The 12,170-nt window shown below is 39.1% G+C and overlaps 1 long non-coding RNA gene across 2 annotated transcripts in view; it reads right to left on the bottom strand.

Moving 5' to 3' along the window:
- Window positions 1–12,170, bottom strand: part of LOC120567002 — a 231,801-nt gene that overhangs the window by 70,471 nt on the left and 149,160 nt on the right. For both annotated transcript variants that reach the window (XR_005640504.1, XR_005640503.1), the window contains 2 exons: window positions 10,226–10,263; window positions 9,696–9,721 (listed from right to left, as the gene is read on the bottom strand). This is a non-coding gene — a long non-coding RNA (uncharacterized LOC120567002). The remainder of the gene's footprint in view (window positions 1–9,695; window positions 9,722–10,225; window positions 10,264–12,170) is intronic.

A 12,170-nucleotide genomic window follows, 5' to 3' on the forward strand; every position in this document is an offset into this window, starting at 1 on the left:
AACTGCTGTTCACAAACGCTCTTCATCCAACCTCACTGAGCTCGAGCTGTTTTGCAAGGAGGAATGGGCAAAAATGTCAGTCTCCGATGTGCAAAACTGATAGAGACATACCCCAAGCGACTTACAGCTGTAATCGCAGCAAAAGGTGGCGCTACAGAAAGTATTAACTTAAGGGGGCTGAATAATTTTGCACGCCCAATATTTCAGTTTTTTATTTGTTTAAAAGGTTTGAAATATCCAATAAATTTCGTTCCACTTCATGATTGTGTCCCACTTGTTGTTGATTCTTCACAAAAAATTACAGTTTTATATCTTTATGTTTGAGGCCTGAAATGTGGCAAAAGGTCGAAAAGTTCAAGGGGGCCGAATACTTTCGCAAGGCACTGTAGTAGCATGCAGGTGTTGCCGTGGGATTAGCTAACTGTACTAATAAAACCGTTGAAACACCGTGGCCACGCTGCTGTGACAGCTCCCCAAACGTCATTTATCAGAGTCTGGTTGTTACCCCTCTCCGCGGCAGTCTCCTCCGCTCCATATCTTTATAATGGAGCTAACCGGAGCTAACCGCTAATCAGAGCTAATCGTTGCTAACCGAGCCTTCAGTTCTGCGTGCCTGTATTCATTAACTGCATGTGTGGACTGGAGCCCGAATAAAAAAATCCTTACAAGTTTTAAACTACAACTCAGAGTTGTTTGAATGACAGAAATCTGCTCAAGGTACGGCGTACCGTTAGCGTGCTAAGTTGATGCTTTCTCTGCGGACTACGGAGTGCGGACTGATTTGCTCTCGTGAGTCACGTGACCAAATCGCCTTTGCGATTAGGAAATCGCGTTTTAACATATCGCGATATTATCGCAAATGCAATTAATCGTTCAGCCCTACCCTGGACCATATGGTTTGTTTATATTCTCCTTCCATATAAATTGCAGTACAGTAGCATAACATGTCATGTCACTCAGTCAAATGACATGTTTTCAGTTTGATCATAATTACTGATAAACTGATAAGACACATTCTGATCTATTTTATGTTCTATTTGTCTGTATCATTAAATATGATCAAGCCATTTAATTCAATTTCAGCTCAATTCAATTTTATTTATAGTATCAAATCGTTAACAAGAGTTCACTCTTCTCAAGACACTTTACAGATAGAGTAGGTCTAGACCACGCTATAATTTACAAAGACCCAACAACTCCCGCAAGAGCAAGCATTTGGTGCAACAGTGGCGAGGAAAAACTTCCTTTCTGCCTGTTAATGCTAATATCTTTCAACCTGACAGTGTCCACAGCATCAGTCCTTTCAGCAAGACCTTTAGCAGCCATAATATTTATGATGTTGTCTAATTTGGAATAATTGTGCGTCAAACTGCACATCCCAAGTCAGAACGCCGGCTGACAACATCATCAGGGTAATTTTCTCAGACTTCAGAAAGCTCCCAAAGAGCCACAAAGAACATTGTGCAAACTGTTAGTACTGTAGTAATGTTATCTGGGCCCTGGGAAACTGCAATGGACACTTTTCTTTGATGCTGTGACGTTTTACTGACAAAACGATCAATTAATAATAGAACAATCATTAGTTTCAGCCCTAATTGGTTTTGAAGCAAATTACCAAACATTTGATGGTTCCAGCTTCTCAATTGCTTTGTTTTTTGTCTTGTTTTTAAATAACAGATCAACGCATTTGTATGTAACATTTATTTTTTTTTTTATGTCAGAAGGGCAAATCTGGCACTCTTTCTCAGGGGTTTGGACACCCCTGGCTTAGACATTATGTCTGATAATCAAAATCCTTATGGAGAAAATGAATGGAATTTTTACTTCAGTAACCACACTGTTGAGCTCTTTATGCCACTGCATAAGTTTTTTTTAAAATTTTCTTTTATTAATCATAGGTGTTATACAAATATTTACAAAAACCCACAAACCTTACATAACCCAAATGGGTGTAAGATACATGTAACATACAGTATACAAAGACTATTTGACATACAGTACATAAACAGAGCTTGTGAACACAAAGAACATAAAACATATAAAGACAGTATTTGATTAAACACTACAGGGGACAGTTTACAATGGGGGTGGGGGAGGTGTGTGTGTGTGCATGAATAGGCGAGTCTGTGTGTGTAAGTGTGCGTATGATGAGTGTTTTTGTGATTATAGTATGAAATGTCAGTCGTGGTACTGTGTTATACATGTGAGAGGGAGTGGCTTTGCTTTGACTAATGTGTCAGCACGTCCTAAATATTTTTGGGCTTTGGACTAAAACAAGCAACTTCAAAGGAAAATTGCAATGGACAATTTCTTGACATTTTTTTTTAGGTAAAACAATAATCAACATCCCCTGGATCATTCTCTAAATTTCTGGTAATGTACCCAACATATGCAATTACTGATTTTGTTTCAGTTTCTCTATTAATAATTGCCTAAAGGGCACCGCTACCTAAATAGAAACCATTTATATTACAGCTCTACTTAAACACTAGATATTTCAGCTGAATAACCCACTATACAACCCACTATGAAAGGCTAAAAGTGACTGAAAGCCAAATGCCCTTGAGAGTGGTAGATTGCCCCTTTGTATCATGCCATCTCCCATTTGTTCACTTGTTCAGCTTGATTTAAAGGTACCAGGGTCATCAAGTCCACATGACATCCAGTCCAAGGTGACAAAGAGGCGGACTCTTTAACCATGATTAGCGGCAACAGTAGAATACTTCAATTAGTGTGTAATCATCTCCGACATTAGAGGTGAACGGCCTGACGCCTGAGCGATTCTCACATACCATCACTCTCACGCCCAGTGCTACCAATATCAATGACGCCCATGATTCCTCCCCTCCCCTCTTCTGCATGTTCCCATTTTTCCACATGTGCGCCTTTAGGGCATTTCTGTCCTCTATATAAGGGAACTGATATCCATACATGTCACTTACAGTACATCACTGTCTTCACGTGTCATTTTCATTTGCCATGTCAATCCTGCCATTAGACAGCCACGTTTGGTTCATCGTAACAAAATGTCAAACTTTCTGACAACATAAAAGGTCACTAAAGAGCAGTTTAGGGACTGTTTTATTTATCACTGTGACTGACTGGCAATCTGGCATTATCAATACAGCAAGAAATGGCACTGGTGGCAATGTGAGAGAAAATTCAATGTGAATTAGGGATAATGAGGACTTAGTATTGATCATGTTTTTCCCATCTTTTGGTGACAGATTGGGGTCACACACTTTGAGGCAAAAAAGTCAAAGCACAACTGAAGCCTCTTTAACTTTTTTTTTTTTTTTTTAATCATTTGCTTTATTTTCTTTTTGTCTCTTTGGACTGGGGATGATCATAGCCCACAGCTGTCAATTTCACAGTACACGTGCAAGCATTAGCAAAAGAGCAAACACACATGCACACACACACACACACGCATTTGTACCTCCATTTTCCTGAAGATTGATTCAGTTGCACGGAAGCAGAATAAAGGATGAAGGAATATATCGCAGTATGATTCAACCTCATTAGAACAGCTCTGTGCGAATTCTAGCTTGATGTTTTGGAAGTACAGTGCATCCAATTTGAGAGCAACCAAAATTATCTTTATTTTTTTTCCCCAGACTCTATTATTATGTCATGTGGGTCAACTTGTGAATCACAAAGACAGAGAGGGAGGGACAGAGGAGGATAAACAGAAAAGCAAACAAGAAGCAAGTCTTACATTCAATTCTCCTGTGAAACCTAATCTTCCTCAGCAAGGGACTGTTTTGTTACAGCAGGAGTCAATAGCAGCAACATCTATGAGCATGGCTTGGACCATCTCCTCCACATTACTTGCAATTTGGAGGCAGGAGGAACCCTGGGCGCCCCAGTAAACTGTCTTTGGAGACTTTCGCTTTCTCTCTCTCCCCATCACCCTAATTAGTTATCTATCCTCATTTGACCCTTTTGTTTGGTATTCAGAGGATGAGCTCCTCTTACTTTGTCTTGGCCAAATAGCTCAGCATAAATCTCGGACGATGAGAACAAAATATCTCTTCATCAATGCCACACTTTCATGGTATGGAGTACAGTAGTTCACCCCTGGAAAGTGTGGGGCAACAGTCCCTGCACCTTCTTTATTAACTTCTTGCATCACCCCTGCTATCATTTATAAACAGACCAAGCCATTTATTAATTAAAGCGGTTTCATTTGTTTCAATTTGCTACCTAGTACAATGTCACCAATATCCTTGTAATGACTATATCACAGGAGTTTACAGATTCATTTACCAACAACCCTGCACAGTTTGGCTGGTTTGCAGAAGATTCCTCTGCCCTACCTTCTCATTAGTCAGACTGCATGCAGATGTATGACTCAGCTCATAATAACTCCACTTCATGAGTCTGTTAAAATCATGCCCATTTAATGTCCCTCTGCTTTATTTGTCTTTTCTACTTTCACTGCTCTGTTACTCTTAACCTTCCTCTGCTCAGATGTGTCTTTAAATCCTTTGACAAGGACTGAGGACTCACTCACACTAAAGTGGCACTGACAATATTCTACCTTTTGTTGTTTATGCATAAATGTATTTCTGATTGCACTGACAATATTCTACCTTTTCTTGTTTATGCATAATGTATTTCTGATTGTCCTACATTATGCATTTGTGTGTGCTGTGCCTCTGGCATAACCACCGAGGTGTGTAATCAAAATCACAACAAATAAATAAAAAGGGGCTACAATCTGATATTTCTTTTCATTACAGGTTGTAATGAAGAAATTCATCAATGAACGATGTAAATTAATAATGATTATAACTGATAAGCGTAAAAGGTGAATCTAATATAATCAATTAGAGGCTGGCTTTTTGGTTTGAAAAACAGATCACATTTACACATCAACTTGAATGAAAAATCAAGGTAGAAACAACTTAAAAGTAAAGAAAATTATGTACTGCATGTCCTCCTGGCAATAGGTCAGAATAATTTGGCAATTTAACACTGACAAAAATGACCCACTATACTTTATGAAACATCATTAAAAGAGCTGTTTGGCATTTTGGGAAATGCGCACATTTGCATCAAAGCTTTAGAGGTGCTGGTAGGTGGAGTTTTTTTACATTATTACAAAGCCAGGCTGGCTGTTTCCCCCTCACTTCCAGTCTTTATGCTAAGCCAAGCTAACAGTCCCCTGGCTGTAGCTTTATATTTAGCGTACAGATGTGAGAGTAGTATCAATATTTTCATCCAACTCTTGACAAGACCACAAATAACAATTTTCCCAAAAATATCAAACTATTCCTTTAACAGAATACATTCCTTATCCCCAAACACTGAAACCACGTCTTATCCCTTGAATGGCCTCTTGATGGAGGTCCATTGAGATAAATGATCCTCACTTTGAAGGTTTTAACAATTATATCACAGAAGAACACATAAATCAACTATAACCAACAAACAAAGCCACTGTTGTCCTATGCCTCTCATGGCTTGATTTATATCTAGGTTTTCCCGCCTCCTCTACCTCCAAGTCCAGGTTTTGTTTTTGTCATCTTGATTATAGACTGGAGGATTATGACTGAATATTTATTGGCCTTTGTCCATGCACAACTCAACATTAATCGTTTCTCTTCTAATCCAGCCTGTCTTTTATCTTCCCACATTCAGGAGAGTTAATCCCCAAATCCCTGTTTACAGCACGCAGTCCTTTCTCTTGCTCACTTGATGAACTGCCTTAGGCTAGTTCTGTCAGGTGACAATTGCAAGTTGGCAAGGTTAGTCATCATACTTCATCATCGTCATTAGTGTTTTTTCAATCCAAAAGTGTGAGTTTTTCTAATGACTTGTGATAAAATAAACTTGTGAAGTGAGCCACGTCTTTTTCACACTCTAAATTCATTCTGAATACCCTGAACCAATTGAGCTTCACAGAAGTCTAGTTAATCCTGCACATATAGAGGTATCTGTTTTGTGGATAATCATGCAACTTCTTAACTCCCCTCCATCATACAGGATAATGTGCGCTCTAGGAGTGTATTTGTGGATTATCCAAGGGAAGGAAATTAGTCCTTACCGTTTTGGAATTTACTCAATTTTACATTGAGACAATGGTACTCAGATGTCATTCAGGTCAGTGTCCAACATAACCTCATAACCTTTCCAGACAGAGGAGTTGTTCAACTTTGTGCCTCCATAGATGAGGGGAGAATTATATGAAGGTAAATATGCTGTATAAGACAGTGCTGCTGACAAGACCATAGAGAAAGTAAACAGAACACATTTTGTCGGTGCTGAGATATTTGGGCGCCTGCAACATCTTTGTTTACTTTGAAGGTTCAGCTAAACTGAACGCCCAACAGCAGGAGTTTAAATACACCTTCGGGAAGACAGGAAGTTCACACATTTGGGACGGCACTGCACAATAACACATCGTGGTTAAACTGTACTGCCTGCTTAATTGTCTCCTCAGTTGAGTATTCATTAAATGCTCCTGTGTAATTCATCAAAGTCTCCCCAATCTTCTTCACGTATGTGAAATGAGTTGTGCTGCTCCTGAGTTTTTCCTTAACACTTACTGGTCTAAAACTCTTAGTGTTGAACTTTTGGTCCCCCTTTTAGGAATTGGAGCAAAAGCAGTTTATCAATGTTCTTAACCAGGAAAGGCCTGTCCCCTCCAGGATTCAGGGGAGTTGCAGAGCTGTCCTAGGAGTTCCCAGCAGGACAACAAAAAGATAACACAAACATGCACACACATTTCTGTAGCTGTATAAGTACAGAATGTAGAATTATAGATTGAAAATAATAAGCTTCTTCAAGGCAATGTGGTTTTATATTTAATAAATTAATGTCCCCACCCACTGGTTAGAAGTGCAAAACATTGACTACATTATAATTGTAGCCAAGGACACTGACATTTATTAAGGCTTTCAATGCAGTAAAGAAGCCTTTTACAAAAAGAAACGCATGACATTCAACTCCTATTTCAATCGTAAGGCTATACACAATGCACAGAGAGCAAAAATACCAATCATATAAAGCATACTTCATGGTGTCTCCCCTGTAGTTTCTGCCCACGGTTGGAAAGCTGTAGCAGGAAAAGTTAACCCTGTCCTTGATTTCATGTTGTTCACGGAAAAGGAGAACCCGGAAATGAGTATGAGGAAATGCAATGCTACCAAGCCAAGGCCAAGTGAACCAAATTACAGTTGTTGCGTTCTGTGTAGCCGCAACATGGAGTTACATGTCTGGGGAGGTGCGCGTCAGTCTACGCCGTAGGGTCCATATCTATGCATACCTACGTACGTACCTATGTGCGTATTTATGGCATAGATTCAACACAGAACCATAAATCAGGCTTAAGTAGGCAATTCGGAATGAGTTAAGAATGTTTTATGAATATGAATTATCTCAATAGTGCATTAAGTTAAATTCAATTTATTTTCAGATAGTTTTATAATGGAGACCGGAGGTGCAAAATATGTACAATAATACCTCCGTTTAGGATTTATATGTATGTACCTATAGGCTGCTGGTATTCATTACATTAATGCCTGGAGTCAAAATGAAACCAAGCTTATAAATTTTAGACTCAAACCCAAAATAAAACAGAAGTACATACCCTATAAACATGGATCACCATTATGTACTGTACTTACTTCTAGGCTCTGTAAATATGAGCTCACTATAGCTTGGACCATTCACTATGGGAGACTGATAATTTCAATTGATTAACAAACTAGTGAGGATGAACATCTGGAAGCAATTAACCTTCAGACCTGCATGCATGCCCATGGACCAGCATGCATTGGTAAAACTGGGCTGAGCTCCAGTTCTCTAAAGCCTATTTCTTTTTTTACAACTGTACTATTTATCACCATACAGGGGAAGAGTGTTGTGTGCCTGATGGTAGCACTGGAGGCCAAAGGCCATTTTCACTGGAAGCTGGATAACAATCCCTGAATCACTGTCCTGAAGAGAAACTGACTGATTGTTATTTCTCTGTATCATTTGAAACAAGCAACTTTATGATACTGCACATCCAGACTGTCACTCCCCTTACAGCAGACTGGAAGACAATAACTATAGTCTGAATTAAAACTATCCACCATTCGTTATACTGGGGTTCAGCTCAAGTTATAGATACATTCCTTTTGTTTGACCTTGTTGCCATGGATGATGATTTTGCCAGGCTTGTACAAATCATCCAGGTCTCAACATTTACTCTTGCCAATTTAGAAATGCTGTGTGTGCACGGCACTGTGGGAGAAATAAACAACATCATGGAGGCTGCAATCTTTATCCGTCTGATCCACTATTTTGTGTCCAAGGTTATAGAGGTAAAACAATCTTGAGAGAGTTCTGTGTAATAGTATATTGGTCCTTCTTGTGTGGGATGGGGAAAAAAATGCAGGCTGCCCTGTGTCTGTGTGTGGCGCATTCAACTACTATGGTGATACTGTGGACATTCAACTTGTGTTGGCTGACAAACAGCACTGGAATCAAAATAAGAATGGCAGCTTCTTCCACTAAAAAAAGACTGTTGTTCATCAATAGATAGGTGGATTTTCCTCATAGCCAGGGTTTAAATTGGGATTAGTTATGTGGGGCAGCTCTGTGGTTTCAGTATTGCCATGGGCCATCCCGAAGTAGAGCTTGCCAGCTATCTTAATGTAACAGTTAGCTACCAAAGATTGGAGGCAACCTGCTGCAAACTATCTTGTATTAAAGTTATAGTTAGGGGTGTCACGTTTCTCCAAATCCACGATTCGATTTTTACTTTCGATTTTCAATTTAAAAAAATGTTCAGCAGTGACCGCAATGCCACAATAAAAGCCACAAGATGGCAGATAGGTACTTTACAACAACAGTTTGAGTTTACGAGGTGCAATTGAATGCACCATGAGTTTAATGTAAGGCAGCTAAATGCACCATGAAGTTCTGTCGGAGCCCATTACCCTTGGTTGTTGGTTGCCGGCTACTGGTAAGCTACATTACCCTGTGTCTTTAGCTGCATGCTACCGGCCAGTAAGCTACACTGTGTCTGTTTTGTCCTTTTCTTCGGACGTGTGCAAGTAGACGGGAGTGGAGAGAGGAAAAAAATACTACAGAGTGTCCGAATGAGCAGCGGCAGCCAAATGCGCCAGCGTTCACTCAAATCAGATGGTTATTTCTCAGTCTTGTCCTTTAAAATGTGGATGTGCTGATGTTTCCTTAATGTTTCATTGCTTTGAATGTTTTATTACTGTACTTGTTGTAAGGTGACCCTGAGTGTCATGAAAGACGCCATTAAATTAAATGTATTATTAAAAAAATACTGGGGTAATCGCCGATCCTGTTTTTAATTTTGAAAAATTAAAATCTCATTTCGATCGATTTTCAATTTAGAAATCGAAATTGTGACACATTTTGTAAAAGTGAAACATTGTTTTAGCACAATATCACAGCAATTTACATTCTATTTATAATCCTGTCTGTTTCTGACCTATTTTTCTCTCTACCTTGCCATCAACCTATCACTCTGTCATCTGTGCTGTCTGACAAGTGCACTGAGGTCGCTTTTTCTTCTTTTTTCTGTTTTATGGCAGGTGACAATCAGTGTTAAGGTGCATTACCGCCACTCAGACTGAGGTTGCTAATCTGAGGTAAGGTAAGGTGAGGAAACCCATTGACAGAAAAAAGGAAACCCTGTGAATGTTCTGATGTTTGCAAGTTCTTACCTCATTTAGGACTTTGTTCTGTAGAGCTACAAATAAAACAAGTTTTAGTCATTGTTTGAATTCTTAAGACACAGAAAAGTGAAAAAAATGTATGCATTGTTGAAAATGTGATAAATTGAGCGCCCACTGATGACATAGAAGAGCGTTGAGCGCCAGATAGCCCCGGACCAATTGAACCCCTCGTAGCACATAAACGCACCATAGCACAACAGGTGTCAGCTTTGCACACATAGCAGCTTGGAGCAGACTTCTCTGAGCAGCTTGCTAAACCAAATGGTATGAGCATGCAATAACAGTGGTCTAGTGGTGAATAATGTCACAAAAGAAAATGAGGGACGAAGAGAAAACAAGTGAATTTATCATTCTGTTAACACATGCAACAGAGTGGAGAGTGCTGTAATTACTCTATTTATTTCTCCTGTTGCTTTAGTGAAAAAGGCAATGTGTTACTCCACTATGAATGCCATTGTTATAATGTATATTCATGCAGAAGTCAAATCTGGAGAAAAACAGTGCCAGCAGCTTCATACCTGCAAGTCTGGATCTGTTCCAGTCCAAGTTGTGCCACCTATCAGCAATACAAGCAGAAGAAGCAGCAATTTACAGCAGCAGATGTAGACAAGTACCCTTCACTGCTGTGGAGTTACACTGAAAGGGGCTACCCAGCTAGCTGCTACGTAGAGTGGTGTTTTTTGACTATAGGAAACAGTCTTTGACCAGTTATAATGACACCAGCTACAGGGCAAGTATAACAATACCAGGCAAGAGCAACAAACCTCATTCAGTTTTTTTGGCCAACTCACAGAATAAGTGTCTGTTGGCCACAGCTGATAAAATCTACTGGCAACATTTATCATTCCAGCCAATGGGCAAAGAGAATGAGAAGCAAAAATTGCTAAATTGCAAAGTTTCATTAATCACCACACAACAATACACATACAAAAATGGTTCACAGGCCTACATAAATGTAAAAATTTGTATTCATTATAAGGTTAGCTAGTTCTGATTAAACACTATAGTGTTTTCTTGGTTGATTCATTCATTCATTCATTTAGTTAAGTATGATTTATTAGATTTTTGAGCAAGGAAGGTGATACACATTAAAAAAGCACGCAAAACATGGCAGAATTAAAAATGATTATGAATGATAATGCAAATGGTCGGTCTTGCAACTATTTACATGCATATTTAACTTAATGTCAACAAGTAAGTTCATCTTTTGACAATGAGGTCAGTTCCAAAGGAAGTTTGTCAGCTTGCTGTTTGGCATTTAGGAGTTACTTTACTGCCTCAATGGGAGCTGATGCCATATGCATTGGATGTAAAAAGGGTTGACATTGAATTGTACTTATTAAATTAAATAGAACCAGCTGCTGCAGCTCTTTGTCATTTGTTGCATTATAGTAAAAGCTTTTATGCATGTCAATATTTACTGTGTTTTTCTGTATGGATGACTACACCTATTTTCTGTTACTAGTAATCATTTAGCAGTTTAATATGATTTAACCCAAATAATTATCAGGATTTTGTTGAGTGACACACATTGCAGATGTCCAAGTCAGACCAGGATGTTAGGACTTCATTTTTCAAGCTGTAGATCTAAACATATTGCTGAAGGATGTGTACTGTATGCTAGATTACTATATTATTAAATGGCCTCACCTCAACAAAAAATGGCGAATGGATGAATATTAGTAAAACGTTCGAACTTCTTTGACTAGATTATTTCGGTGAAAAGGTACAAAAAAGAATGTAACAGTCTACTTAATTACTGGCTGCTTCAATTACATTGCATTAGACTAGAGCCAGGTTGTGTAAATTTTGGTCTTTTGTCTTGTGTTGCGGTGCTGAGCACGGAACTTTGGTTAAATAACTTTATACATCTTTTATTAATTTGCGTTTCTTTCCGTCTCAGTACATAGCAGTGTTTCCTATACATAGATTCTACTTGGGCGCCCCGCCCAGGTAAATTGTGACCCGCCCAGGTAGATAAAATTAAATTTAAAAAAAAACAATAAACAATGTATTTCTTTTACAGCGCACACAGACCAGCAGCCTCCAGCCCTTCCCCCTTGTGAAGTCGTGCTCTGCCTGCATGATTGTGTGAACGCTTTACTTCAGGCTCAGAGGCTATCGTTAGTAGTAGCATGCTGCTGGTGGTCTTGCCGTGGGATTAACTGTACTAATAAAGCATAGAAACGCCATGGCCACACCGGCATGTTTCCATCAACTGGTTTGGAACGAATAAACTAGGCTACAGTGTAGCTATAGAGAGAAGTAGAGGTTGGGAACTCAAAACAAATCAAGTCGCCTTGGCCATCTAAACATGTACAGTATGATATAAAATGGAGAGGCCTTCAGGAATTTGGTAAAATTGGGCAAATTTTTATTGTTATGTCAACTGGTGTTGGCCATGTTTGATGCTGTCGGGAGCGGTTCTGAGACGAAGATAAAGAAATATAAAAAGACGCCGAC

This window comes from Perca fluviatilis, chromosome 10 (assembly GCF_010015445.1).
Source record: "Perca fluviatilis chromosome 10, GENO_Pfluv_1.0, whole genome shotgun sequence".
Classification (NCBI taxonomy): Eukaryota; Metazoa; Chordata; class Actinopteri; order Perciformes; family Percidae; genus Perca; species Perca fluviatilis.